Source organism: Felis catus, chromosome B4 (genome assembly GCF_018350175.1).
Source record: "Felis catus isolate Fca126 chromosome B4, F.catus_Fca126_mat1.0, whole genome shotgun sequence".
Lineage (NCBI taxonomy): Eukaryota > Metazoa > Chordata > Mammalia > Carnivora > Felidae > Felis > Felis catus.
The window spans coordinates 122,956,658-122,982,258 of record NC_058374.1 but is presented as its reverse complement, the minus strand read 5'-3'; the positions used below and the strand labels follow the sequence as shown (position 1 = coordinate 122,982,258).

Here is a 25,601-nt window from a genome sequence, read left to right as displayed (position 1 = left end):
ACAGCCATGAGTTCAAGCCCCACATCAGGTGAGCTTGAGTCCTGCTTTGGACTTCACGCTAACAGTGTGGAGCCTGAGTGGGGATTCCCTCTCTCTCCCTCTCTCTTTCCCTCTCTCTCTCCCCTCGTGGGATTCTTTCTCTCCATCTCTCTCTACCCTTCACTCACTCATGCTCTCTTTCTCTCTCTCTCAAAAATAAATAAAAACTTAAAAAAAAAAGCTTAAAGAAGATGAAAAATTGTTCTTATAAAAGGATCCCTCTCCGAGCTGGAGGCCCTATAAAAATTAGGATTCTAAGAAGGTAAGCACTAAATGTAGTTCAGAACAGATCAGCTAACATTTCTAAGCACTTGGCTTATACCAGGCATAGATAGAACATTGTCTCTTTCCATACACCCAACTATGAAGGAGACAGGTACCATTCAAATTATCCCCATTTTATAAAATGAAACCGTGAAGTCCCATGATGTCAAGTAACTTGCCCAAAGTTACCTGAATATTAATTGGTGGAGCCAACATTTGCCCCTCTGACTTCGGAGCACATGCTCTTTACCATGTACTCCTTTAGGAAGCTATGGAGACTAGAGTGACCAGTTGTCACAGTCCGCTTGCAATGGAAGAGTTTCCCAAGATGCAGGAAAGTCCCCAGTAAACCAGGACAAACAAACTGGCCACCCTGATAGGGACTTAATCACAAAATCTATGCTTGCACCAAGATGCCTTGTCTGACTGAAGCAAGGGTTTCTGGTGCTAAGTGGAGAGTACTGTTCTGTCCAGTCAGAGATCTAGTACTCCTCAGCTTGCCCTCAACCTGCTCCCTGCTATTCCCAGTGATATGATAGCTCTGGGGACAGGCCTTCCTCCTCCGAGTGCGGACTACATTCCAAATTTTCCTCTCTGCCCCTCAGAACCTGCATTGAGAGTAGGCCAGCATTTTTCAACCTTTAGCGTACAAATTGCCTGGGGGTCTTGTTAAAAGGCAGATTCTGATTAGGACTGAGGTGAAGTCCAAGACTCTGCATTTTCCATAAATTCTCTGATGAGAATTTTGCTGGCTCGTGGCCACACTTCGTAGAGTAAAGGACGCCCATTTTGAAAACAGGAACAGGAATCCTCACTCTTACACAGTGTTTAAATCAGGTGACTCCAAGTAAACAGTTTATTTAAGTCTCCTCTGAGACCTTCCCCTGGTGTCTTATAAGTTCAAGCTTCATCTCACATAAATCTGTATTCAAATCTATTCCTCACTGATTAGGCTACTTTAGACAAGTTGTTTGATTTCTCTGAGCTCCAGGTCTCTCACCTGTCAAGTCAACTCCTACTCTTCCCAGTCTTCTCATGAAAAATAAAGATAAGGTCTACGAAGTGCATACTACATTCCCAAATAAACAGGGATTGTCTTTGCTGTTCACAAAAGACTACAGTTAATGCTACTGTTAAAAGTCTCCTTGGGTCAGAAGGATGAAATAAGTTTGTAAAGTCCACAGGGTCATGAGTTGGGAAGGCTGAAAGCATTACCCATGTCTCAGAGATAATTGCCTCTAAGCTCTGATGGACGACCCAAAGAAATGAATCTCAAAATGGCAGCATTTCTGGTTTCCTTCATCCATTTATTCAACAAGTATTTTCTAGGTCACAAGACATGCAGACACAGTAATAATAAACAGAACCGGTAAGATTCTTGCATTTACAGAGCTTACTTTCTTAGCAAGGGCTTTCACAATTTCAGGTCGAGAGAGACTCAGGGAAGAAAAGAGCCTTCAAATCATACTACACAGGCTTCCTGACACCCAGAAATGGATCCTCCTTCTAATACTCGGAGTGCCTTTGCATAAAAAGGCATTGTCCTCACACTGCTTCATGATCTGACTACTGAATACTCCAACAGAGAAGTCGACAGGTAGACTTTTACTTTCCCAACAGACCATAACAAATGAGGTGAATAGGGCATCTTAACGCTGTTGAAAAGGGAGATTTCTTGGGAGCAAATTGTTCTCCCAGCCCTCACTTTACACTACATGTATATGAGCACGGCAGCTCTGTTGGATACTTTTCCACGTGGGAAATGACAGGCAAAACTTGCGTATGTGTCACACAGGGTGGCTAAATGGTGGCACAGGCAGAGGACAGTGCTGGGAACTCCTGATCAGGGAGGTCAGGCTGTTTTGGTTCCTCTGCTTCTCCCAGGAGTTATAGGTTTAAACATATGATTCCCACGATGTCTTTATGGACGAGAATTGAATGATCACATTCGTGCATTCCTGGCAGCGACATTAGCAACAACCGGAAGACTCATCCCAGCAAACAGGGAGGATCCATTTCAAGTTCCACGAGCGACTGAAGCTTGGCACTCCTTGACAAATGTATTCCAGCTGGTTTCAACCCACACGAGACACAAGTGTGTGTGTGTGTGTGTGTGTGTGTGCGTGCATGCATGTTGACGCGTCCACATGTTAAAGAAAATGCGCCCAGTAAGCGGGAGATCTAGCTCCCAGGGAGAGGGAGCCATTAAATGTCAGAGAAGATTGTAACTCCAGGCAGTCCAAGGAAATGAGGTAGGTAGTTGGCCTTTGCAGGAGGGAATTTAGAAGATTATCAGAACACCTAATTAGAAGAGATTTTGTTAAGCAACGCCTGCCAACTTGCCTGCAGATGATGGTTAAGCTGTGGGGCCCTGCTCTAGACCACGAGGGAAGCAGGCAGCCATGGCCTCCTCTCGGCATGACGCAGCCTTCAAGTTAGCGGAATCTAAGTAAACAACTGATTTCACTCATCTTAGAGGCCTCCCCCTGGTGCCTAGTAAGTACAGTCTTCCTCTCAGCATTCGCCTCTTCTCCATGGCTCCCTTATGAAATGTGAGGCTAGCTGCAGAGTTGGAAGGACAAAGGAACTGAGTAAGTGTAATTTATTATCCAGGATTGTTTTCAACCTTTTTCCAATTATACACATTTTTCTTTTGGCTTTGGCAGACCTGGGTTTATGAGGCTGTTCTTCTGTTCACTAATGGGCTGAAAAAAATGGGCCCCAAGTATTCCTTGAAGGATGTGTTATGGCCTTTAGTAATTTGCCATGGCTATAGCTCTGTTGAATATGGTTAATTAAATGAGAAAACGAATACTGACTCCTGCTTCTCCCCTACTGCCTGCCTCCTGCCCCCCATGTACACAAAGCCTTAATATGAGATCATTTCATTTAAAGAGCAGAAAGCTGTCAGACCAATAGAGGTGGAAACCCAGACTGGGTGGGAGTGCTCTCCTGGGGATTGATCTATTTGTTCTCCCCTGATGGGGAGAAAATTGACTTAGGGAAGACAGAGGCCTCCACTTTCAGATTGTGGACAAAAAGCAATGAGCAGAGGGACAGGGACCCTAGTTTCTGGCCTGGGTTGTGTGTTTATTTGATGTGTAACTTTGAACATGTCACTTTGCTCTCTGTGTTTCAGCTTTTTGATTTGTAAAAGGTGAGGGGTACCGATACCTGCCTTTTGGCTTTTGGAATGGTTGTGGATCGGAGACTCATTTCTTTATCCTACCCACTTGCTGGTGGGCATTCTTCAGACTGTAGGGTTTGTACCTCATTCTTTCCATGCCACCCCTTGATGATGGAACCCCTTCTCATAGCTTTAGATCTGACACCTATGCGGGTGACCACAAAATCTATATTAACAGCTTTGACTTCTGCCCCAAGTCCCAGTCTTATAGAGCTGGACACTTTCTAGGCGACTGTTTTTTGCTTTATCAATTTTACTCCTCTTTTACCAGAACTCACCGAGGCCACACTTCGTCTTTATATGAGAACCACACACATGGCATAATAGAGTATAGGCTTTGGGTTGTAATCTAGTACTTCTGACTTTGTGACTTGGGTGAGCCACCTAATGCACACCAAGTTTGGAATGGTGATAATCAGGCTGCTGTATATGGAGAAGTCTTGGCAGATTGGCTATTATTTCACAGACATTCAAGAAATAATATTATTCTTTCTATTCTGGAACTTTTTTGGAATTCCTATAACCCTCACAGTATCCTTTATGTCTATTACACAAACTTTTCAAATACAGAACAAAGAAGTCTCCAAAAACTTGACCTCACAGTAATGTTCTAGACCTTGAGCCTTGTTTCCCCATTGAGTTCCACTATTGATTTGGAGATAAGTTCTTCTGGTGACAAGAAGCACTTTAAATTATCCTAAATCTGGGATGTGTGGGTGGCTCAGTCGGTTAAGTGTCCCACTTCAGCTCAAGTCATGATCTTGTGGTCTGTGGGTTCGAGCCCTGCATCAAGCTCTATGCTGACAGCAGCCTGGAGCCTGCTTCAATTCTGTGCCTCCCTCTCTCTCTGCCACTTCCCCACTCACTCTCTTTTTCTCAAAAATAAATGAACACTAAATTATCCTAAATCTATCTGTAAGAATGCAACAAAGTCTTCTTAAGCACAGAAGAACCCTGATAATGTTGTGACAAAATGCTAGTATTAGCATTCAAAAGATTCACCATTCACATAAAAATAGATGGCCACTTATAAAATAAATAAGTGCTGGGGATATCATGTACAGCGTCGTGACCATAGTTAAAAATAATGTATTGTTTATTTGAAATGTCCTAAGAAAGTAGAAGTTCTCATCACAAGAAAAAACATGTTTTGAACTATGTATGGTGACAGCTGTCAACTAGGTTTATCATGTGATCATTTTGCAATATACACAAATGGCCAATCATTACATCGTACACTAGAAGCTGATCAAATATAGCTAATTTGCTAATATAGCTAATATAGCACTAGGAACTAATATAATTTAGTTAATATAGTTTCAGCTAATATAATAATAAATATATAGAGAGAAAGCAATCAAAAATACCAAGTCCAAATTGTGGAAAACAGTGCAGTGCAGAAGGTTTCTTCTTCTCATCAGACTTGGGTCATTTTCTTATTAATTTTAAAGTGTTTTGGTATTGGTGGTTTAAAAGCACAGTTTATCAGGACACAGTTTATATCCAGCCTTTCTTTCAAAGCTTCCTCAGACCTTTTAAAGTAAGGGTCTGTCCTCAGAGGCTGCACTTATACTTTTGGCCACAAGGTGTAATGAAAACACACAACAGCAACAACAACCTAAGGACTCCAGAGGAAGTCAAGCAAATCAAAACACGGAGACAAGTGGAGCTGGTCAACAGTTGCCAACAGTTGCTCAAGTGTGGTAAGTAACCTTCCTTTCCTTCCTTCCTTCCTTCCTTCCTTCCTTCCTTCCTTCCTTCCTTCCCTCCTTCCTTCCCTCCTTGCAGAGAGAAAGAGAGAGAGAGAGAGAGAGCCCATGAAAGTTGGGGAGGGTCAGAGGAAGAGGGAGAAAATCATAAGCAGGCTCCACACTCAGAACAGATCCCAATGTGGGGCTCAATCCCAAAACCCCAGGATCACCACCTGAGCCAAATCGGATGCTCAATAGACTGAGCCGCTCAGGCGCCCAGATGGTAACATTTCTAATTCTCGCCTGTGCTCCCTGCAGCTGGCTGGGAACCAATACCTGTCCAGGCGTCATCTATCTTTGTCACTGTTGTGGTCAACGTTGTCATTGTGTCGTGGGTTTAGAGCGCTTCCATTTGCAGAAACTCCATGCTTCCACAGTGACTGTGAAGTGAGGGTGGACATATTTCTTTGGAAATCAGTTCTGCTGTCTATTGTTTATGCAGTGTCATAAGAGCAATGTAAATACTGAGCTTAGTGAACTGATGAGAGATAGTGATATCATAAGCTTTGAAATATCTCTATGGAGGATACAGAAGACATAAATTACTCCATTTTATACACCTAAGAAGACTATGAAAGACCAGTTATGTATTTTTTACTCACAATAAAAATGAGCCTGATGTGGCCTCCTCAAGTTGTGCCTTGCCACTGGGATCAACTTGGGGGAAGGGGGAGTCTTAATTTCCCTATGAGGAAGAATCCGCAGAACATGCACACACACACACACACACACACACACACACTTGCACTAAATTCCCAGCTTAGATGTGATGGCTTAAAAGAAGAATTGATGGAATAAAACAGATCCTCAGTTTGTGGGAGATATCTTCCTTCTCTAAGAGATGAAAGAACTTTTAACACTGGAAAGTTCTAACTTCAGAAGGTCTTCTGAGGTCCAGTGGGCATGGGAGCAATTCGGCATAGGGTAAATAGGCTAGGACTTCTACGCCAAGAGAAGAAGACTAGCATTTACAGAAGCTTCCATAGAGATTCTCTGATGACTAGTCTAATTTTGCTAATCTCTCTTTGTGTTAATAACAACAAAAAGATCTATGGAAACATGTACTGGAAATCTCCTGCTTCTCTGTCTTTCACATGGATCCCAATGCCAGTACTTTCTTACATTCTGGGAGGAAATGTTCAAAGAGTGGCTGGATATTGTACAAGCGACTCAAGAATTATGAGAGTCATTGGGTTCGATAAACTTGAAGGTCCTTGTCCACCCTAAGACGCTGTGATTCTATAATTTCTTCTTTCATTCAGCTGTGGTGACAGCAATTGTGCTTCCACATTCTAGAATGTCATTCCTTTTGCACCATGATGAGTGGGAAATTTGTGTATATATGTGTGTGGAGTGTGTGGGCCATTCTGGAGAAAAATAACTAATTTTTACATACATTAGAAACTAACTGATTGATAAATTTCTATTGGCATTAACGCATGCAACTCCATAGGACACTGTGTTAAACTAATGCTGTCAACATCACCCAAAACCCATGTGTCCAATTCAAGGTGACCAGCATCATTTTGTAACTAGAAAAATAAAAACTAAATGCAAGAGTCAAAGGCAAAGGTTATATGAGGACCCAGATCTCTCTGGTAATTGTGTTCCACAATTTTCTCAGTAAACTCTCATTTCTTCACGTACATACACCTGATCTGTTGACAAAGGTCATTCAGGGCCAAAATTCCAAATTGCACAGGTTGGTCATCATGATGGCAGGTGGTAGGCCAGGACCAGTTAGGTATTAACTCCATTTCAAAGGAAAGTAGTCTTGAGTATGTTTCAGTGTTATTTATATTTTGTCCACAAGATGGTAGCGTACCCTTTCCATTTAATGTAAAGCTGGCCTGTGATCCCAATTTCCCGTAAAGTAGAGAATAGTTTGTGTTGAACCAAGGTCAGCCACTCTGGATATCATTTAGGGTTTTCTTTTTTTGTGTGTGTGTGTGATGAATTGTTGATTTGGAGTATATGAACTCTGCCATAACAAGGTGGGGATTCATCTGAAATAAAGAAAGCCCAGAAATGCATCACATTCCAGCTTCTTAAAGGGAATTTGAGAAGTGGGAATACTTTGGACATCTAAAAACCACACACCAAGAATCAGATACTGACATTTTTCAAAAACACTACCTTAGTACATCATGCAGAAGACATTCAGGATGTCAACTTCAATTAATCTTGGGTGAAATTCTGCACAGTAACCAAGTTCCTGCCATGAAACTAGTTCAAGAGGGCTATAGGTAGTTTTCCCCTCAAATCCAGGGGGAAAGTTAGACCTTAGATGCTATGAAATTTCCGTGAGCTAAATAAGAGGGCGGCATCAGCAAATTGGCATGTTCTTCTGCTGTGAGCTTCCTTCCCTCATCTGGCCTCCATGCCAGAAGGAACGAGACACAGATGGGAAAAACATCTGCCCCCTCTCTGCCTCCATTGACCAGAGGGCCTTCTTTAAGGTTCAGGTCTCAGACTCACATCATCTTTTTGTTTGAACTCTTTTTAAAATGAGGAGCTCAAGTGGGATTTCCTTTCATCTTACTATATTATTTTCAAATTAAATTAAGTCTAATGCTGTGTATCAGAACCACAAAAGCAAAGCTCCAGGGTGTCTCAGTCACTTCCCATTCTGTTGTCCAGAACAGCTGAGCCCCCCACCTAAGAAGAGAAGGAGACGAGCCAGGAGCAGAAGTTGAGACAATATAATGGCAGAGGAGCAGGAGAGGAAAGGCTGCTGTTGCAACTGTATGGTTGTCTTTCCAATGGGCCACAGAACCAAGTCAAGATTCCTTGGCCTTCAACAGTGTGGACCCGTCTCAGCTATCTTTTTTATACCCCCCCCCCCAACCCTCCAACAGGCATCCTCTGATCCAACCCAGAGGGGCCACCTCACTGTGTCTTTGATTCTCACTGTCTTCATTCTTATGCCTTGTCTTTCATAGTCTTTTTGGCTCCAGAAACTCTGTCCTGAATCAGAAACCCCATGTCTCCAGCTTGCACAGGAGGAGGGTTTGTACATCAAACTTTTTCTAAGAAGCAAAGCAAAGGGTGAAAGTGGTGATTTTCTTCCCCAGAAGATAAAAAAGCATAAAATGATGATTAAAAGAGAGAAAAGAGTAAGGCAATAGAAATAAGCAAATTTCAAGGCTATGTTGTGATTGAGTAACTTCCGTTCTCCATAACTGGATATCTTATCTTCTAGATTAACAGCTTTCATCATTACATCTGCTTAATTATAGGCAAATTCAAGGTGACTTAATGGAATTTTCTGCTCTAATTACTCTTGGTAGTTTTTTTTTTTTTACTATAAATAATAAATTATATATTATGGAATAAATATTAGCAAGAAGAGTTCACTTCAATAATGCCCTACTTGGAAACTTCTGGAAGCCCAAGCCTACTCTTGTGGAGGATTGTAAGCGTCTGTTTATTCCAGAGTGGAGTTGGGTTGCTGCAGAAATGTATACAAAGGTGGAAAAACTATGGTGATAGAGAGGAAGCAAAGAGAGAAGACCAGAGCAAGAAGGGCTCCCAGTGACCATCAGTGGCTCATTGAATTGACTAGAAGGAAACTATGGTGCTGTGCCATTCCCTGAATTCTCTGCATTTGCATTTTTTGTATTTGAGTAATAGTAGGATTGTTTTCCTCCTAGAAATGCTCTGTGTCTACTTGTCTTTCTAGATAGTGTAAAGCAAAACAGCTTATAGAAACCTGTTCTATATAGTTCCTCAGAGAAGAATTAAGTGTTTTGAAGAGTTCTGTAGTATTTTGAAGCACTCATCTTTCATGCTTACTTGCCCTATCTATCTATCTATCTATCTATCTATCTATCTATCATCTGTTTAACCTATCTATCATCTATCTATCTATCCATCCATCTATCTATCTGTCATCTAATCCATCTATCTGGATTTACTACACATATTGTCATATGAACTTCCTCTTCATTTAGCTGAAGCTGTCTGGAGATGGTGACTGGCATTGTTACCTCCTTGCCCAGGGAGAAAGGAAAACATAGGCTGGACCATACTTATTGAGGAGGAACTTTAGCCCTGGGTGGTTAAGAAGGCCATGCCTTCTGACACTGAGAAACTGAGATTCCAGCTGACTGAATGGGCTTCAGTCACCCAAGCTGGAAAAAGCAGGAGGAAAAAGCAGACAAGCAACATTTCTGTGAGCTGTTACTCAGCTTTCTCATACTGTGGCCTCTTTCCCATTGGAAAGGGAGTCTTGGTTTTATGCTCAAAAGGACAACATGTGCTTGGCCTCACAATCACCTATGAAGGCAAGTATCAGTTGACCTAAGTTCACACAGAGATTTATGTGTGGGAAAGTGCTGTGGGTACTGCTTGAAGCCTACACTTCAGATTCGCAGATGTTCTACATGTAGTATTCTTCTGTGTGGTGGAAATTAAGAAAATGTTCGGCTCCTGATTCAGAGTCTAAGTGGAGTCACCCAGCAGGAGGTATGACCTAAAGAGAGCCCACGGACATGGGAGGTGGGCCAGTGCCTGGACTGAACCACTTGTGTGAGGGAATGACAGCACGATTAATAAGGCTGTTTGTGCTACACAGAAGGTGGGACAGATTCTAAATCGTTTTATATTATGATTAGGTACCTTTATTTCCTCTCTCACCCCAAATTTTATCTTTTTCAATAAAATATAATTTGTCCTCCATAGTACTTAAGATGAGGCATGCAAACGGGCAACCAACAGGTTCCCATCTGTCTGTATTCCCTCCCCTCCCCTGGGGCGCTGTGCTGAGCTGGGAAAGGGAAGCAGCAGGGAAAATCTCAGGTGGGCTTAGTAGGCTTTTCACACTCACTCAGAAACAGAGGACTTTAGTGCCAAGAAGAATGAAGCACCATGACCTGCCATGACCCCCATCCTTTAAATCCAAGCTTAGTTCAAATCAGTGTTAACTAAGCACCAATTCTATGTCCTGACCGCCATGAACTTGGTGTTTGTGCCTCCCCAGAATTCCTATGTTGAGATCCCAGTCTCAATGTGATGGTATTTGGAGCTGGGGCCTTTGGGAGATAGTCAGGTTTAGAGGAAGTCATGAGGGGAAAGCCTCCCATGACAGGATTAGTGCCATTATAAGAAGAGAAAGAGACCAGAGCTCCCTCTCTGCCACCTGAGGACACAGCAAGAAAGTGGCTGTCTGAAAACCAGGCGGAGGGCTCTCATCAGACACCAAATCTACCAGAGCCTTGATCTTGGACTTCCAACTTCTAGCACTGTCAGAAATAAGCATTTGTTATTTAAGGTATCCAGTCGATGGTACTTTTGTTACAGCAGCCTGATCAGACTCAAACAGGGACTGTACTAAAAAGCAATAATCAAACGATAAACTCATTTCTTTATTCATTCTGCAAACACTCTGTGACTGCCTACTGTATGCTAGGCACCGTGATGAGCACTGGGAAGACAATGTGGAGACCAATAGATGTAGGGGTTGTGCTTTTCATGAGACTTTCCATCTGGTAGGCAATAGAGATACTACATTAAAAGTAATTTTAGCATTTTAAGAAGTCATATCATACCACTCTCTCACACAATTTCTGAATCAGATGAGAGAGAGAGAGATGAGCAGTCAGGTAGAAGTCACAGTGCTGGCTTTATGAATGACAAAACTGTCTGAGCATGTGGCTTCCTTAGTCATGTAGCTTTCTAATATTCCCCTGAACTGAATTTTCTCTACAAAACTGCAGGCTTTCTTCACAGTAGACGGCAAGTCCCTGAAGGAAGACAGAGCCAAAAATCATCCAGGTTTCCTGCCAATAGCATCGGCTGCAATCTATGGCCACCTTTACCTTCTCCTATCTTCCCAGCAGCTAACCCAGAGTAGCTCTATCAGTTGGTTAGTCTCCTCCACTGAGGAAGAGAGCTACACTCATGGCTAAGCCCAGTGGTTAAGGGTACAAAAAGTTGGGAGGGGATATGAGACCAAGATTATCACTCTAATGGAGCTCTCTCCACATAACAAGCCGAAAAGTGAGGGCTAAAAATATTCCTTATACTTATGATGAGTCCTTCAGACAGGAAAGCCCAGGGTGTTATGGGAGAGCACAACATGGGGACCTAACTTATTCCAGGGGTGGGCTGTGTGAGCAAGGCACGGTTCCTATTCTCAGGTAATTTGCAATTTCATTAATGGGGAGAGATGATCATCATAAAACAATGAGGATAAATTATATACTGCCACCATAAGTTAGACACACAAGAAACACTGAGGGAGTAACAAATTGATATTTGCTAACCATGTTTAGCCTTTACCATCTACCTCTTACCCCTATGCTCACTGGTATTAGAGATAATGCCATGCAGAGACAGTCTCTCTGTTTTTGAAATAGGAGACTAAATCAGGGCACCTGGGTGACTTAGTTGGTTAAGTGTCTGACTCTTGATTACGGCTCAGGTCATGAACTCATTGTTCATGAGTTCAAGCCCCAGGTAGGGCTCTGTGCTGACAGCTCAGAGCCTGGAACCTGCTTCAGATTCAAAAAATGAGAATAAATCAATTATAAACTAGAGACTCCAATTATATTAGGGACAAATTTCAAGTCTGGGTGTTTGGGGTTTTTTGTTTGTTTTGTATTTTGCTATTAGATATGTGGATTGTCTAAGAAACTACGAAATCAATTGAGCTTTATGATGCCATGTAAACAAAATCCTAAATCCACCACAAAGTGAAAACACATCTGAAAATACTTTCAAAAATCTGTTTTTTATTATGAAATTAGTGCATATTGGTTAAGTATTTTAGAAAATCCAGAAAAGTCCCACCATCCACGGCTGTCACTTTGATGTAGTACTTCCTTTGCTTTTATTAATTTTTTTTTCTTCTGCAGAGTATTTATTTTGTTTTCTTAGTGGTTTTGTTTTGTATGTGTAACCAGCTCTCAATTATCTGCAGTAGATCAGCTAATTTGTAGATTGACTCCTTCCATCTAAGACAAATAATCTGTGGGAAAATATTAAAACTATCACTACTCAGCAAAACCCCGAAAACCAAAAAACAAAGCAAACAAACAAACAAAGAAACAAAACCCACTTTATTCCACAGATATCTAATGAATACCTATTCTGTGCCAAGCACATAACCACAGAGCACTCAGCTGGTGCACGTGGAGGTGACCGCAATACAGAGAACGCCCCATCTCCTCCTTCACCGACCAGCAAAGGAGCCACTTCAGAGCAGAAGCCCCTTTGCCCCCACACCCCGCCCTACACCGGTCAGTGGCCCAACAAAGAAAACACTTGAGAGGCTCTGACTTTTATAAGCTTAAGGTTAGAAATGGAAGGATTAGGTAAAAAAGAAGAAAGAGGCAACACGCCTCCATCCCACTCCAGTATCTGAAGAAAGGCAAAGCAGAGATAACAATCTCATTATTTCATTAGTTAACCTCTTGATCATTTCCCCCCCAAGTAATTAATAGGACATGATTCTTACTTTATTTATTTTTTTTTTTAATTTTTTTTTTCAACGTTTATTTATTTTGGGGACAGAGAGAGACAGAGCATGAACGGGGTAGGGGCAGAGAGAGAGGGAGACACAGAATCGGAAACAGGCTCCAGACTCCAAGCCATCAGCCCAGAACCTGACGCGGGGCTCGAACTCAGGGACCGCGAGATCGTGACCTGGCTGAAGTCGGACGCTTAACCGACTGCGCCACCCAGGCGCCCCAGATTCTTACTTTATTTAATAATTTTTAGCAGTTTTAGCATGTAGGATGGTAACTGGATTCCTAAATATAGAATGGGGTTTTAATCAAATAAACGTACAGTCAGTCCATTTCCTATATTCCGTGGCTGGTATAGTTTCAACCACGATTTGAATGTTCTCTATCAGTTGCTTTCCTAGAGCCCCACAAATAACTTTTATTGGAAGTTGGCTACAGTTGCAATTATTGACACAGACTTTCTTTTCTCAAAATAACTTGGTATTACTGTAACCAGGTAAGACGCTAAGATCTCTTCCTAAATAATTTTAAAAATAATGTTACCATTATTTCTGACTCCAAAGTACTACAATCTCATTAAAGATAATTTTGGAAAATACAGATATAGTGATGTATCTGGGGAGGTGGAAGTTTATTTTGTTAAATCTCCATCTTTTCTCAAATGAAATGTTGATATTTGGAGGCTGAAGATTAATGCAGAGGGAAGAAAACATGTACAAGCAGTCCAAGGACTTTTAGGGTAAAGAGAAGATCAATACCTCGACCCCCTTTCCCAGGGTTATGGTAATTTATCAGGGTGGCCCAGGGAGGGTCCATACTTGCCCCAGAGGCAGAGAAGTAGCCCAGGAAAATGGGGATTCCAGATAAAGGGGATTGTGGGTGCTGACATCTCACCAACCAATGAGATTTTTGCATTCTGGATGACTGTTATGATCATTTTGTTAAAATTTCCCCCCTTCCTCCAAAACTCTCTGAACTTTAATCTGATTTATATTAATTCTATACATTGATTTGTAAAGCAGCATCCCCCCCCCACAGTATTTACTCTATAACCGTACCCCCCTCCAGAACATAAGCTCTGAATTTATTTATATATATATTCATATATATATGTGTGTGTGTGTATAACATATATATAATATTATATCTCTATCTCTATATATAATATTGATATAATGTCCTATATGTATAAGGATATATGGATAGTACACCAACATACATATGGATAAATTATACCAACATATATTTATTTATATGTTCATATATTTTATATGTAACAATTGATGTATTTTTCACTATATTTTCAGATTATGTCATATTGAAAGGAATTTTGTTTATTTCTACTGTATATACCTTTTAAACCAACAGTTGTTTTTCAATTGACTTTTTGTGATTTGTAGGTAAGGTATCACGTCATCTCGTACGGCTGTGATCTTTATCATTTGGCCATTTGTTTTCTTTCCTCTCCTTCATCCGCAGCCAGGAGTGCCTGAGGAATATCACACATATGGGGGTGTGGGGGAGAGGCTGTGCTAGCTTGTATTTTGCCCTCAGCCTGCCTCAACCTTCCGCATCATAAATACTACTAGATCAAAGTGGAATTATAAAAAAGTAGAATTAAATTGATTGGTCTTTTATCTTTATATATATTAGTTATATATGTATTATTTATAAATGTGTAATGGATTAGAAATTATCATTTATAATTAACTTAATTAATTTGTGATTAAATTTGTGCTTGATTGTCTTCCTGCCTCCACACAATTGCTTGGAGTACTGGCAGCCATCTTGAGGGGGTGACGGTCAGGCTTGCTGAGAGGAAAACTAAAAAGATACTGGGTCCTTGAGTGATATTTTGGGCTGCCTTCCAGCTCACTGAACTGCCTATCACCATGCTTCTTTTACCTGCCAGGAAGATAAACTTTATCTTATTTAGGTCATCACTATTTTGGGTTTTCTGTTTTGGGTAGCCAAACAAATCCCTACCTAATCAGTGGATAATTGTTTTTATTGTCACATTCTTTGTCATATATATATATATATATATATATATATATATATGTATGTATAAGGTTCACAAGTATACATTATACAATTATACAATGCCAGGGCTAAAATACCAAAGTAGCTACCCACTTCCGCCTAAGCCTGAGGCTCTTTAGCTAAGGTTCTAGTTCCCTCTGGCACACTGTTTCTTTTGCTTCTCAAAGTCAGTTTTCAGGAAGAGGGCCAAAGGTAATTGTAGCAAATGTGACAAGGACTGAGAGAAGAGAGTTAATCTTTCCACTCCTACTTACATTTGCATTTTAATAGGAACAATGTTTTTAAACAAAGGGATTAGAATTTTTCTCCTTTTAAGTCTTCTTGGAAGTTTGTGAAGAGTTCCTAGATGGGGCCAGGATCCTCTCTGGTCCCCTCTCCTTACCCCTTCCTCATTTCTTACTGAATTCATATCCTATAGACATCGATCAATAATGCAGACAGCTAAAGGTGAATCCTGGTAAGCCATTTGCTAGATACGTTGTTAGGGCAAAGTCTTTAACCCATCTCCGAACTTCACTCTGATCCTCTGTAAAATTAGTAAGGTCTAAATTAAGTAACATATAAGATGTTATAGCTGGCCCCTGATGTTAGCTCTTCATCATTCATGACAAGCATTTATTTTCCAGAAATGAATTGAGTGATTCCAATATCTACCCTGCAGCCAGAATAAAACTGTGTCTACCATCATTAATTCGTTCTCCCACCTGCACGTACCAACAGTTTGCAACATACCTTCCTTTAACGACCGTGAGAAACATAAAGTGCTCAATGTTTGGGACACTAGGCATGACTTAAAAAAAGGCTCACAATCTTGGAGTAAGTTTTTATATCTGTTTACTTGGAATTTAGTGGGCCTTTGGAACAATGTGCTGAAGAGTTTTTCTAGGCCAAGAAAGTTCTAAGTGTTTTTGGTTTGACCTCTGTTCTCTGCCTTCTGCTTCCATCAGCTTCACTAGAAAGCATAACTGGAGTGCAGTTAATTTGCACAGCTTCTGGCCAGTGCTTATCAGGAATTCACCTAGGTCAGTTCTCCTGGCCCAGGATGGAGGGCTTCTTACCTTTGTTGTTCAGGAGCCGTATTCCTTGTGTTTTTGCCTAAGCTGCTGGCTACCTGTTGCTGAATTCCTTACAATGCTTTGCTTGAGGGAACTCAACCCCCAGAATGCAAATGCACAGTGATAACCACGTTCACCACCATCCTACGGTCGCCTATCTTGCTTTCTGGAAGGAACCCTCTGCAAAATGATACTGAAAGATGTATCAGAGGTGCAATGGTGTCTTCACTCTGGCTGCTGTAACAAATACCATAGACCAGGAGACTTAAAAACATTCATTTCTCAGAGTTTTCTGGAGGCTGGAAGTCCAAGATCAAAGTGCCAGAGTGTCTGGTGAGGGCCTGTTCCTTGTATCCTAACTTGGTGAACAATAAAGAGAGGAAGTGAACTCACTCTTCTCCCTTTACTAAGAGCGCCAATCCGACCATGGGGGTTCTACCCTCATGACCTAACTGCTTCCCAAAAGCCCACTTCCAAATACCATCATGTAAGGGCTTTGCCAGATAAATTCTGGGAGGACGTATTCAGTCCATAGCAGATGGGGAGTGATGCTTACCTAATTGAAGCATGGCTATCTGGTGTTTTGATTAGTAAAGGTCTGGAGTCACTTAGCCAGAGGGTATACAGTGGGGAAGAAATGAAATACCATTCCACCTATCCCAACAGTTTGGGATTTCTTAGTCTTTTTTTTTAAATTTTTTAAAAAATATTTTATTTATTTTTGAAAGAGAGAGACAGAGAAAGAGAGTGAGAGCAGGGAAAGAACAGAGAGAGAGAGAGGGAGACAGAGTCTGAAGCAGGCTCCAGGCTCTGAGCTGTCAGCACAGAGCCCGATGCAGGGGCTCAAACTCACAAACTGTGAGATCATGACCTGAGCCGAAGTCGGGCACTTAACCGACTGAGCCACCCAGGCACCCCTGGGATTTCTTAGTCTTATTGGGTGATGCGCTGGTAGGCCACTGATTGTTTTTTGTCAATCAAGCTCCACTGACCAGAAAACCTATAGAAAATTATCACAGATTCTGGCACTAGGTTGTTTCAGTAATCATGTTCAATGTTATGATATTTTTTTCTTCCAAGCATAACACCATAGATTTTAATATTGTTTTTCCTTGTAAAAATATGCCCCCCCCCACCATTAATGCTGTGATTTTTAAATACATTGTATAAGGTGTCATTGTGTTTTTAAAGTTGAAAGAGACTCCACCAGGGACTGTAGAATTATAAACCCATATAAGTAACCCCTAATAACTCACAAAATAGCATCCTATTTTATCTAATCATTTAGTTAAGCACTCAGATTTTTTATAATTTTTGCTATCACAAAATAATCCTAAATAGTACCATATTACTTTTCCAGAGTTAGGACTGTGTTTCAGGCTGCCAACATATGTTAAAGACAATTGATTAATCAACTTTTAAACTTATCATCTGTTATCACCTAAAGTCTTCTTGAGTTTTTACAAACTTGAGGGGAAGACGAAGTCTTTCTTGGTCAAGTTTATAATTCTCCTTTACTTAATTTAATCTCCTCAGTAGTGTCAGATTATTTCTATGTGTGTTTCTCAGATAAAGAAACTGGTTTAGAGTGGCCATCTGTCTGAGGTCACAAAATAAATATGTAGCAAGTTAGAGGCAACTGAGTTAGAGTTATCTTGGGAAACCCAATCTCCCAACCTCAAATCCAGCACTCTTCTATGTGTCTATGCCAACTTTTCCCATATTCTCATTTCACAGGTGAAGACACGAGATAATAAAGTAGTTCTAGGTCTGCAATTTTTATTAAGAACATGATACTGGGGAGCCTGAATGGCTCAGCCGGTTGAGCATCTGACTCTTGACTTCAGCTCAGGTCATGATCTCATGGTTCATGAGATGGAGTCCCATGTCGGGCTCTGGGCTGACAGTACGGAGCCTGCTTGGGATTCTCTCTCTAGAGCCCCTGGGGCAGTTTCTCTCCACCCCTCCCCGTGCCCTACCCACTTCACTTCTCCTCTTTCAGCAGAACAACCCAGAGTTTGAGTTTATCCACCATCTGAGTTTTGAGTTCAAGGAAGGGGCAATCAAGAAAACAGATTTCAATGACAAAATAATGCTGAAAAGGAGAGCATCTTTCCTTTGTACCCTGTGACAGACCAGTTGCAGCTTTCCTGATGAAATATCTGTTCTTGGAACGCTTCCTACCACAAAGACTGGCTTTCTCATCTTCTATTCCAAATTCACTTACTCTTCACGTTTATTTGGCTGTGGTTGGGGTAAGGGGCAGCGTCTCCAGGCATGTCTCCCCTTGTCTTTGTACTGTCTCTGTGTACCCCACACCATGCTTTTTGAAAGCTGGATTCCTGTTGGAATGAATGGCCATCAATTCCCAACGAGTGTTCATGGTTTCCCAATCATAAAACATAATAACTTTGCTATGCAAACGTCTTTACAAAGACATAAATTATTAGGAGGCTAATGTCACGATGACCAGATCCGCCCCTGCTGCTTTCCCCATCTTTTACATGGTTAACCGTAACAGTATCAGTTGTAAAAAAAGTGAGTCATTCAGAAAGCCACAGTAGTTCTGATGAAGGCTACCAGATAGGGGATTCCCACGTCATAGTTAAGAGTTTGGAGGGTTTTGGGGTTTTTTTTCCCCTCTCTCTCTCTAGGACCCACCCACCACTCGCCTAACTTACTCCTTCTGTTCCCCCCACACACCAGATGTGGCAGCTGCACTGGGCAACTTAATGAGTGATTCCCATACTTTCTGCTTACTTTCCTGACTCCTTTGATCCTACTGAGTCTTCCTCTGAAGTACCCACTGGTATCCTCTGAACAAAATCTTACCTGTTGTGATGCTCAACCTAAATTTCATCTCCTCTTCTAAGGCTTCCTTAAAACTTTCATAGAAAGAACTGATCATTCCCTCCTTTATACTCTCATTCTCATGGTTCACTTGTCCACTATAGTTGGTCGTTGGGTTTTTTCCCATTGGTCAGCCTGGTCTGTAAACTCTGCTGGCAGGCACAATGATGTGTGTGTCTTTGTAGCTGGGGCACCTAGCACAGCAAACTTTTTCTGTAAAGGACCAGGCAGTAAATATTTTATGTTCCGTGGGCCATATGATCTCTGTTGCAACTACTCAATTCTACTGTTACACTGAGAAACATAAACAAATGGGTGTCATATACAATATTTTGTGACAACCTGGAAGATCAAACCGACCGATATTCATCCTTCTTTGGAACTGTGAGTCGTAAATCAGATCATCTCATCCCAAATGGGACTGATACCAAATTTATGTGGAAGTGGTATTAGGGTAACAATCGTGAGACAGATGAGTTGAGGTTTGTAAGGATACCGTGAAGACCAGTAGCCACTCCTGCTTGAGTTGAAAGATGGTTGTGACCCCCTGACACCGGGTAGTAAGGGGCAAAATCCCCAAATACAGTGGATGGAAGCCATGCTGAGAAACAGCCCTCTCAGCACCCAATGACTAATGATAATGATAATGACGACAATAATATCAGCAGTACTGATTATAGCAAACAAACACTGAGGGCTTTCTATGTGTCAGGCACCGTTCTGAGCACTTCACGTGCATTCATTCATTGAACCTCACAAGAATTCTCTGGGAAAAAAAGTATTACTTGTGTCTCCATTTTACAGATGGAACTGAGGCTCAGAGAGGTTAAGTAACTTACTTGAGGTACTACAGTTGGCAAGTGGTGACGCTGGCAATCTAAAACTGACGGACAGCACACACACTCTCTGGTGCTTAAATGCAGCTCCATGGCTGAGATGGACAAGAATCGCCTGAAGCCACAGACAGCTACACACCATCCTCTGAAATGCGAGTCAGAACGCACGGAATGAAATCAAGGAATCTCTCTCTCTTTCTCATTCTCTCTCTCTCTCTCTCTCTCTCTCTCTGTCTCTCTCCTTCTCTTTCAAAGAACTGCCCTATGGATTCAGATATGTAGCTGCAATGAGTGGAATGGTGGTTCCCCAAACGATGTGCCCGTGTTCTAGTCCCCCAAAACTGTGGGGATTACCTGATTTAGGAAAAGAGTTTTTTCAGAGGTATGAAGTTAAGAATTTTGGCACAAGGAGGGCCTTATATTATCACGTTGGCCCTAAACCCTATTTCAACTGTCCTTAGAAGAGGAACATGGAGGAGACAGAGAAGAGGAGGAGGGAGTGTGACCACAAGGCAGAGATTGGAGTGATGCAGTCACGAGTCAAGAAATGCTGGTGAGCCGCGGAGCCTGGAAGAATCCTTAGAGCCTCCAGGAGTGGGGCCTGCCACTATCTTGATTTCAGACTTAGAGATTTCAGCACTGTGAGAGAACACGTCTCTGTTGTAAGCTACTGGGTTTGTGGCACATCATTATGGCAGCCCTGGGAAACTGACTCAGAGCCAGTCTTAGTTCCACTCCTTAATTCCTGTCCCCATGTCTGTGGAAAGTGGGGAAGGCAGCACATACAATGGTCTCTGATTTGAAGTGTATATCAGACTGTGTAAAACAGAACCCCATCATTTCAGGGTTGTCTCTCAGCGGGTGCTGTAATGGAGTCTTCAGTAAGCCAGATACCTCTCAAGTATACCAGCTGGTTCCAGAGGATGGAAGTATGCAATAAAAGCAGCAATTTCGTGGGAAGAGTCCATTTCTGCTTTTTTTGTTTTGTTTGTGTTTTGTTTTTTGCTGTGAGATGACGCTGTTTCTCAGACATCATACTACACAGGATGGCATGATGGTGGTAGGTGGGACATTCTATAAGCCCATGGTTGGTGATGGTGGGAGAAGCACTAAGGGCTAGAAAACAAATCCATATCCAGAACATATGTCTATTCCAGTGAAGGTGAATCTCTGCCCTTTTAAAGAGAGAAGTTCAGTGGAAGAAATCAAGAAGTAGGTGTGTCTACTTCTGTCTTATGAAGAAGCTAGTCAGCAGTCTCAGCCAGTGTGGCTAGGGGGCTCCAGATTGGACCCCCTTCTTTTATGTGGTATTGCTATGATGTTTGCTTCTTGTCTTAGGGTCCCTATAATAGTTTCCTATTGATGCTGTAACAATTAATACACGCTTATTGACTTAAAAAGACAAATTTATTATTGTACATTTCTGTAAGAAGTTAAAAATGAAATCCACTGGGCTAAAAATGAGATCCATGGTTTCAACCTCTCTCCACCTTATTTCTTACTACTTTCTTTCACATACCCTTTGTCTCAATACACGGTTATCCAGTTCTGGCCCCTTTATAATTTGTCACACTGTGCTCTCTTTTGAAGACCATCCATCCCTTGTGCCCACATTCCATGTATCCCAATCCTTCATCCATCTAAATGCCCAATTTGAATGTCACAACCACCAACCCCCAGTTGAAAGGAATCTTTCACTCCTCCCAGCTGCCATTAAAATCCTCTCTAGGCCCCTGACATTACATTTCTTGAGGGCAGGAACTAGACATTGTTTGTATCTTCATGTCCCCCAAAGCAGGATTGACATGGATAGTTGTGCAGATTGTATGTTGTGACCCTTTTACATGGGAGGCACTTTATCAATAACTCCTAATAAATGAATGACTGAGAGTTCTTTGATGTTGGCATTATGTTCAGTTTCTAATGTAATGAACTCAGATCTTAAGATGCTGAAAAGTTGGAAGTCAGAACTTCCGGAGAAATAGAAAGAAAGACAACACTAAATAAGATGTAAATCCTTCACCAGATGATGAAGGGTCTTGACTCCCTTTTAAAAGAGATCTGATGAGAGCACACCTCCATCCTTCACACACACACACACACACACACACACACACACACACCACAGTTTCTTTCTAACCTTGACTGCCGGGACCACTGTGTAGGGTCATGATAGTCATGCACTTTTTTTTGTGTCTGTGACAGGCCTGAGCTTGGCCGCTTGGTTATGCCTTTCCCTACTCCACCCCATTCCCCACACCCCTGCCAGGATCCCTTTACGTGAATACAACTTACCATTCAGTTCCTGTAGCCAATACCAGGAAAACTGCTACTAGAAATGACATCCAATGCCAACAACGTGATTTCTTTTCATGGGAACCTACCTGGCTTTGTGAAGAAAGAATTAGAATATATCTTAATAACAATAATGCTTCATTGCCAAGAAATCGGATTCTCAATAGATGGACTGTTTTTGAGCTGGACAGCTGCCTTGAAACACAGCTTGCTTATTCAACAGAACTTTGTCCCTGGATAGGTATCACACTCAGCAGACGGGGACAACCTAGGTAGATAACAAGCCAGTGCTTTCCAAATGAAACCAGGTCCCCACCACTCTTGTTACCACTTATGTAGCCAACTGAGATGAGTAAACAAACCAAGACGTCCTGACAGGTATGGGTGTCAATTCATATCCAGATGGCCTGAGCAGTTCCCCCACCTCACTGCTCTCTTACTGACCTGAGTGCCAGAATTCAGAACACACCTACCCAGGCAGCCAGAACCCAGGATGAGAGGCAATATTGCTTAGCATCGCAGATTAGCGGTGTTGCAGGTTACGGACTTGGGTTTGAATTCTGATCCACTGCTCACAGAAAGTTAACTTCACTTATTCACACTCTGCCATTTGGAAACGTGCGGTCGTGTTATGGGAGGGACTGAGTCAAATTTTTCTTTGTACTCACAGGAGAAAGTAATGGTTATAAGTGGTGATTCTGGAGCCAGATGGGCCCAAGCTCCACCCCCAGCCCTGCTACTTATCACTTAACTTCTCTAAGCTTCAGTCTTCCTATGTGTAAAATTGGACTGCTCATAAGAGCACTGAATTCAGAGGGTCGAATACGATATTGTTATAAAATATTTGGTATAGAGTAAGTCTTCAATAAGTAATAGCTATTATTAAGGAGGAAAAAAATGACATGCAATGTTAGTAAATTAGAACCTACATTGATTTTCTCTTTTACTTAACTAGCTGTTTTGTTGTTTTTTTAAGGTGAATATATCCTGTCTTTCTAAAAATTCTTTTTCAGCTCACATGATTTGAGTTCTTACTATGGGCTGGCCAGGTAACACACTTAACACATGGAATCTCTTTTATCCTTACTGTGGTTATATATTGGTGAGGCAGGTATTATTATCCTCATTTCATAGTTGGGGAAATTGAGGCTCAGGGTGTCTAGTTGACTTTCCAAATTCATTAAATAGATATAGTTGAACACTGGGGTCCCAGTTCTGAAGTTTCCTTAGTCTAAGACTAATTTATGCTCTAATAGCCAAATGGGAACCAAAATATCAACTTCATCAGTGACCTAATAAAGTAGAAATTGAGATTATCTGGTAAATGTCATTGGATAACACAAAATGGGACTTTATGCTTTATTTCTAAATCCAGATCTGGGAGCCTTATAGCAAGAAGTAGGTCCCTAAGGGTGCCTGGGTGGCTCAGTTGGTTAAGTGTCTAACTTTGGTTCAGGTCATGATCTCGCAGTTCATGAGTTCAAGCTCCGTGCTCTGTGCTGACAGCTCAGAGCCTGGAGCCTACTTCAGATTCTGTGTCTCCCTCTCTCTCTACCCCTCCTCTGCTCACACACTCTCTCTCTCAAAAATAAATAAGTGTTTAAAAAACTTAAAAAAAAGAGAGAAGTAGGTCCCTAGGTAGCCCCTAAGCCTACACAACCAGTTAGTCACAAGTCCACCTTACTTCCCAGCTGGCCACAGGAGACAGCAGCCAAAAGAGGATGGTGAAATCCCCCAGCCCCCTGTGCTGCCCACATAGAGATAAGAAACAAGGGTCAAAGGCTGGGAGTGCTTGCCACAATATCAGTAGAACATGGCATGATCAAGGACCTTTGAGAGTGACTTCATCCATTCGTAAAAACAAGATGGCCTAGCTTCTCTTCAACCATATTTGCCATTCCTCCCCAAAGGATGAGGGGGTGTATGAACAAGCAAGTGCAGAAAACTGACCAGTTCAGCCAAGACTCACCATTTCTGTGGAAACCTGTTGAAGAAGTGAGGGAAGGTGAATAAGGACACTTTCCTAACGATAATGCTTCCAAAGCTCACTTCATGCCATCATATCTGCCTACTATAGGAATGTATTCTCAACAGATACACAACTTCTTTACTGTAATTTATACAGCTTTCAGTGCAGCTGTCAAAGAAAATAAAGCCTCCCATTGGTCAATCTGCCCTATGGAAATGCAGTCAGAGTCTTCAAGAGAAGGAAGGGTAAAAGTGACTTGGAAACACACACTAAATAGTGTTTTTATTCCCCTGGATTCACCAGATGGGAGCCCTGTTTTCTTAAAAATTGGGGAGCTAGATTCCTCACTGAAATTATGAGGCTTTCAGTATGGTGGATAAAAGTATTGACATCAGTGTTAGAGAGATCTGGGTTTGAATTCTGACTCTGCTGCTTAGATGTGCAGAATCATTCTTTTTGGCTGGCCCATATCTGAAATCCCTTCCAATGTTTGGAAGATGCCCTCCCATATATAACTCTTCATGGGAGGTAAGGCCCACCTCCAGGTATGAAAGCCAGATCCCGTCTCTCCAATCTCTCTTACAACTGCACCAGGAGCAGGATGTCTAGGGTTTGTGTCATTGTCAATCTCTTTCAGCAATGTCTTACAGTTTTCAGGGAATAGATCTTTCACTTCCTTGATTAAATTTATTCCTAAGTGTTGTATTGTTTATTGCTATTTTAAGTGGGATCATTTTCCTTATTTCTTATTGAGATAACTCATTGTCAGTGTATAGAAATGCAACTGATTTTTGGATGTTGATTTTGAATCCTGAAACTATTTAATTCCTTTATTAATTCTCTCAGTTTTATAGGAGAGTCTTTAGGATTTTCTCTATATAAGATTGTGTCATCTGCAAAGACAATTTTATTACTTCCTTTCCAGTTTGGATGCTTTTTATTTCTTTTTCTTGCCTGATTACTCTGGCTAGGACTTCCAGTACTATTTTGAGTAGGAATTGTGAGAGTGGGCATTCTTGTCTTGCTCTTGATCTCAGAGGAAAAGCTTTCAACCATCCGCCATTGAGTAGGATGTTTGCTCTGAATTGTCACATATGGTCTTTATTATGTTGAGATAGGTTCCTTCTACATCCAAGTTGTTGAAAGCTTTTATCATGAAAGGATGTTGAATTTTGTTGAATGCTTTTTCTGATTCTATTGAGATGATCATATGGTTTTTACCTTTCATTCTATTAATGCAATGTATCCCATTTATTGATTTGTATGTAGTAAACCATCCTTGCATCCTAGGGATGAATACCCCTTGATCAAAGTATATGATCTTTTTAATGTAATATTGAATTCTGTTTGCTAACATTTTGAGAATGTTTGCATCTATATTCATCAGGGATGTTGGCCTGGAGTTTTCTTTTCCTATGTTGTCCTTTTTTGGCTTTGAGATAAAGGTAACGTGGGCCTTATAAAATGAGTTTGTGAGTGTTACCTCCCATTCAATTTTTGGAAGAGTTTGAGAAGGATTGACATTAATTTTTCTTTTAATTTTTTGTAGATCTCACCAGTGAAACCATCCAGTCCTGGGTCTTTTCTTTTGGGGAGGTTTTTGATTACTGATTCAATCTCTTTACTCATTATGGTCTGCTCAAATTTTCTATTTTTTCATGATTCAGTTTTGGTAAGTTGTATATTTGTAGGAATTTATCCATTTGCTGTAGGATGTCCAGTTTGTTGGCATATCATCAGGGAAATGCAAATCAAAACCACAATGAACTATAACCTCACATCTGTTAGAATGATTATTATCAAAAAGACAAAAAACAAATGCTAGTGAGGATGTGGAGAAAAG

At 41.3% G+C, this 25,601-nt stretch overlaps 1 long non-coding RNA gene across 3 annotated transcripts; it reads left to right on the top strand.

The window, feature by feature from the left end:
- The first annotated feature begins 2,780 nt into the window (after positions 1-2,780).
- LOC111561414 lies at positions 2,781-22,355 on the top strand. Of its 3 annotated transcripts, XR_002744003.2 has the most exons (4): positions 2,781-2,894; positions 5,012-5,193; positions 19,956-20,047; positions 20,340-22,355. It is a non-coding gene; the product is annotated as an uncharacterized LOC111561414 (long non-coding RNA). The 3 variants fall into 3 exon arrangements; XR_006601018.1 differs by lacking the exon at positions 19,956-20,047; XR_002744002.2 differs by having other exon boundaries at positions 19,956-22,355.
- The last annotated feature ends 3,246 nt before the right edge of the window (positions 22,356-25,601 follow it).